The sequence below is a fragment of the Lupinus angustifolius genome, chromosome LG13 (genome assembly GCF_001865875.1).
Source record: "Lupinus angustifolius cultivar Tanjil chromosome LG13, LupAngTanjil_v1.0, whole genome shotgun sequence".
Lineage (NCBI taxonomy): Eukaryota > Viridiplantae > Streptophyta > Magnoliopsida > Fabales > Fabaceae > Lupinus > Lupinus angustifolius.
Window position 1 is genome coordinate 6689365 of NC_032021.1, and position 6000 is coordinate 6695364.

Sequence of the window (6000 nt, forward strand, 5' to 3'; positions counted from 1 at the left end):
GAGGCTGAATATATAGCACCAGGTAGTTGTTAGGCCCAATTGTTGTGGCTTAAGCAACAATTACGAGATTATGGCTTAGACTTAGGCTGCACTCCGCTGAAATGTGATAATACTAGTGCTATAAACCTTACAAAGAATCCTATTATGCATTCTAGAACCAAACACATAGATATAAGGCATCACTTCCTAAGGGACCATGTTCAAAAGAAAGATGTATCCGTAGAATTTGTTGATACTCATAACCAACTTGCAAACATTTTCACTAAGCCCTTGGCAAAAGAACCTTTTTACAAAATTAGACTTGAATTAGGCATTTTTTATGAAGCTTATCTGTCTTAAACATGCTTATATGATTATATGTTTGCTTCATTATTATTATCTCATGCCTACTTGATCTTAAATATATTTATCTGTGTTCAAAAACTTAAATGTTTGAGTTAAAAATCATCTTCACAACTTAATTTTGCCTAAAAATAAGTTTTCTAGGTAAGTAATCGATTACACTGGAGAGTAACCTATTACAGGGTTAAACAGTGTGTTTCAGTAACCGATTACCCAAAGTGAGTAATCGATTACTCAAAGCTGTTGTTTGAAAATTTTAAAAATTTGTTTTTGAGTAACCAATTACTCAAAATGAGTAACTGATTACTGTGTGCTGTTATATGTGTATTATTTTTTAAATCTCGGACAAATGTTTACTTGGTTGTTGATTATTTTTATGTTCTTGCTGCTGGACAAGTTTATTTTTTTATGTTTTATGCTTTATCTTAATTGAAACATCTTAACTATGCACTACATTAATTTTTATATATTGTGCTATACATCATGTATGCTATATATGTTATATGTCTTTGTGCTGGACTCTTGCCTTTTCTACTTTTTGATGAAGTCAAAAGGGGGAGAAAAGTTGGGAGAGTGTATTTTCTGTCAAAATTTATTCAAGGCACTTAATTCCAAATGAAAGGGGGAGCATACAAGATACGGGGAGCATACTCAAGACAAGTCAAGATATATCACAAAGTATGCTCCTCTCAGAGAATTCAGAAAACTGCATTGTCAAAAAGATATTGGTTTGTCATCACCAAGAAGGTATTGTGAAGAAGATCTTTGCTCCTGACATTGGCACGGTTTTGATGAAGACACCAACATCACCAAAAAGAAGAAAATGAAAAATACTTATGAAGACAGAGAAGATTAAATCTTCAAGAAAATTAGATTAAGTCTCTATAGGTACTTCTATCCTAAAACTCCTTGTTATGCAAAGTAGTAATGCTCAAACTATTTTTAAAGAATAATGAAACACTTTGAAAATACTTAAAACAATTTTTGAAATGATGTGTAACGGGTTACTTCATTCAAGTAACAAGTTACATGTGTGAGAAAAAGAGTTATCCAACTTAAAACTGATCAGAGTAATTCATTACTGTATTTGAGTAATAGATTACTGTATTTGAGTAACAGATTATTGAGTAACAGGTTACTCAAATTGCTGTAATCGATTACTGTAAGTGAATTTTAAATTCACTGTTGGACAGAGCATTTGGGTAATCGATTAGTCAATGCTGTAATTGATTACTGAGTGTTGTTACATCAGTTTTTCATATTTGAAACTCAAGAGTTTTCATCCCAAACGAAATGTCTTCATTCCAAACAATTTCTACTCTTTCATAAAGGCACAATGGATGATTTGAAAGCCTATTTAAAGGCTTTAGAACTCACAATGAAAATAACTCTTTGAACAACTCTTTCACACTTTTCTCACAACTTTCCTACACTTTTCTGAAATAATTTTCTGCACTTCTAAGCAACTTGAACTCAAACTTTCAAAGCTATTTTTCCGAGTTGCTTGAAGTAAAGTGTTTCAAAGTTTTATAAACTTAAAGAGCATTATTACTAAGTATACATAAGAGTTGATTGGATTGTAAGTGTTATTATCTTTCATACTTGTAAAGACAATCCAAAGCCATTGTTGTAATTGTTCATTCATTGCAAACAATCTTTCTTTCACGGGGTGTGAATAGAAAGGGGATAGAGTGACTTGGAAAAGTGTTTTCCAAGGTATAAATATTAGTGAGTGTGATAGGTACAGAGAGATCTCGAGGTGAGATATTGTAATTACAACTCTTAATATTTAGTGGAAATTCTCTTGTGATGCAAGAGTACTGGACATAGCCTTCGGTGGACAAGAAGGTGAACCAGTATAAAATACTTGTGTACTCTCCTTTCCATTTCCTCTTTACTTTATATTTGTTTATTTTTCTGCAATATTATTCGCTGCACATTAACTCTTACATTTTGCAGAAAAAGTTACTATAATTTTAAGTCAACTAATTCACCCCCCCCCCTCTTAGTTGCAATCCTGTTCTTACACCTGATACTTAATGGAGTCAATATCTTCCCATCCTAGTGTTTACCCTAGGCAAATTAATCATCAACGAGGTTTTTTAGATTCGTATCGTGGTCCAGCTAAAAGTTTCCAAAGAAATGATACAATGCTAAATATATATGTTTCTCATACCCACATTTCTCCTTTCTCTTATTATTTTTTTATTAAATTGACATTAAACTATTAAGAAGATTTTTGTGGTTATTGATAGTGCATTTTTATTTGCCTAAGATCAAGGTGGAAATCTTTCATGAATTTTCCTTTTGTGGTCATTGAGAGTGCACTTTTCTTTGCAAGAAATATAGTATTTTCAAGGGCTTTTGTTTTTTTATTCTTTTTCTTTTTCACTTTGACTGCAGGATATTATGATTTTGACTTTCTTTGGATTATTTTATCCGTTAAGTCAAATAGAAAAAATGTCATATTACTATAGTAAAGAATGAAATATTTTCTTTAATAATTGAATGTTTAGAAAATGGTTGAAAAACTGCACTCCCTCTACCATTGACATTTTTTAGCAATTAAAAATAATCTCATTTTTACAATTACAATGTGTGCTTAAATGAGGTGATTGGAGAAATTGCTAGTATTTGTAAATTATAAAGAAGTATAGTGTCCTTAGAAAAAGTGTTTGAGAATCAATGCCATTACGTCCTTTTATTCACAATTCACTAAATTAAAGTTGGTTACATCAACAAGAAGCAAACACATAGTAAAATTAATCACTGCTTCGTGCAATCATTAGGCTTGAAGGAGAGAGTTTTCTTTTGAAGATCATAGTCGACCAACAAGTTTTGATGCGCCAAATTTCCAAATATAGGAACAGCTTGATTACTTGGGGTAAAAGCAAAACATATAACATTCTTAGTAACTTGCACAAAGGTGTTAAGAGCATTCAATTTGACATTTGCACCCCTGAAATGTGTTGTGATCACTGGAAGCACCAATTTTTGACCAAATGGAGATTTAGCAAAAGGCTCAAAAATCGTGAAGGGTCACGAGTACGCTTCAATTGAACAACATCTGCGACAGTCGATTCTAACAAAGAGTAAACATCACGAGGCAAAAGTGTCAATGTTGTACCAGAATCAATTATGATGTTACCAGATCCTCTAATACCAAAGGAAGAGCTTTTGAATTCTACTCTTCTCTTTCCAACATTAAATGCATCTAAGTTTAAGAAGTAAAAGACGGTATCTGGGAACATTGGAGTTGAGACAGTACCATCACCAGAAACCATAGCATCTTCTCCAAACTTGAGATTGCAAGGAGTGTTAGTTCTTGAAAAAGATGGGCCCAAACAGTAGGAGAATTTGCCTTGTATTGAAGGACCAAGTTGATTATGAGTGACACAGGTCCATTTCCAAGACCAACTATGCTAGAGCCTTCACCTTCAAAAACTAAAGTGTTACTGTTCCCACATCCAATAACATGTTTAGCAAAAGAGATAGCAGAGCCGTTTGTGGAACTTAAAGTAAGAGTGTCTAAACTTAGAGCGCCTTTCGAACGTGAATCATCACCATACCCAATCTTATATTGACAACCTTTTTGACCACCAACTAAAGAGCAAGCAGTGTCTCTCATAGTTTTACATGTATCAGAAGTGCAAGGAAGGGTTTTGTATGTTGTGGATTTTGAAGGGACAAATATTGGAGTGGTTTGTTTGTAACAAGGGTAACAAGGCTCGCATTGTAACCAAGTAATGTCACTACTAGTGTCAAGAATGCCTAAGATTTTGACTGGCGGGGTGCCAATTGAGTAACTCATAAGGTATTCGCCTCCATTAGGAAACACATTGGACTCAACATTTTTTGTGGTAAAAGAAGGTTTGTTGAAATGATTGCTATGGTTGATGGAACGGTGTATAGCTTTAGCTACTCTTTGAAAATGAGTTTCATTGGGAAGTAAGAATGGTGATTTTGGAGAATCGTGATGGATGAGTTCCACACTGAAACCAAAACCCTCAATGAGTGAAATATGACTAAGACAAAGCAAAAGAAAAACGAAAGATGAATGCATTTTTTCATCACTAATTTGAGACTTTAACTTGTTTCAATTGATTATTCAAGTTCATTATGTGATTGCCTTTTATAGGGCTTAATGAAGATGAATTTAGCTTGTTAGTGAAATTGTGTGCCAAACAAAGGTGGAAAGGGAAAAATGTGGGCTGACATTAAGTTTCAAGAAGATCGAATTATGGATAGGAAAAAGAAACCAAAATCTTTAAATGTGTGGATTTATTTTTTGCACATGGTCTTTTTGGGTCATATTAATTTTCCCGTTTGAAGGCAGAAAAGTGGCCTTGTCCAGATTTAATACATTTACTTCCAAATTGATAAAATGAATTGTTATTAAGTTAAGGATATATTGTCTTTTTATAAAAAGAGTATATGATATATTTTTTAATAAAATTCTTTTTAACTTTAAAGCAAAGTTATATGTATATAATATTAATAGTAAGAAGTGTTGTTTGTTAATTATATATAATACAGTTTTTTTTTTGTATAACCATTCTAGATTTTTCCTATTAAATGTATATATATATATATATATATATTAATTTTTTAATTGTTTCTATTAAAATAAATCGTAAACTGTTTTTATTTTTTATGATATATATGGATGTTTCTATCATACGTTTATTTGTTGACTGCTTCTAATAAAAAAAAACTTTATTCATTTTTTCACCACATAAAAACTGTTTCACTGCTTAAATTCTGTGCGAAGGCAGAATCGTGACATTTTCCAGATTCAATACATTTACTTCATTCATTTGTGAATGGTAATTAAGTTTATGATTTGGTTACCTTTAAAGAAAAAGCGTATTAGATTTTTTTATAAGGTGTTAAAAACACTAGATCTCATTGAATTAAATATATTTTTATTATATTTTAATATAATTCCTTTTAAGTTTCAAGCTAAGTTATGTGTATAATTAATTTTAGTTACTAGTTATTTGTTAATTATATACCTAATATAACTTTTTTTTATTGGTAATGGATTTTAATTAAGATAAGGGTGGAACTACACCCCACATATATTAATTAAGAGAACATTACAAAGAGAAGATTCAATTAGAGAATCTATCGTTAGGAAATCCTAATCTATTTCTACCAAAATCCTCTAATATGAATGTAGGGATTTCATTCCACCAAATAAAAGTTTTAAACTTAATGCGAAAGCTAGCTAGCCTATCTGCACAAGCATTTCCTTCCCTATATATATGAGTGATAAAACAGTCTGTAGACTCCATTAGAGTGTTGCACAATCTCCATTTGTTCATAAGCTTCCAGGGGATATTGACAAATCCATTAAAGATCTAAGTTACCAACCAAGAATCACACTCCAACCAGATTGAATGTCAACCCTTTTTGTGAGCAAATTCAACTGCCATTAAACTTGTATTCAATTCAACAAATAGTGCACCATGTATCTCAAAATAAGAGGAGAAACAACCCAAGAAATGACCATCATGATCCCTGAATATGACCCCTCCTCCTACTTGGCTAGGGGCTCCATGGGCAGCTCCATGTTGGAGGATTCCAAATGACTTCCACAATATTTGGAGCTTTCCCGTAATTTATGGCCACGTTTAGAGCTTTTAGAATAGAGAA

The 6000-nt window shown here is 32.1% G+C and overlaps 1 pseudogene; it reads right to left on the reverse strand.

The window, feature by feature from the left end:
• LOC109363544 lies at window positions 3068–4405 on the reverse strand (annotated as a pseudogene).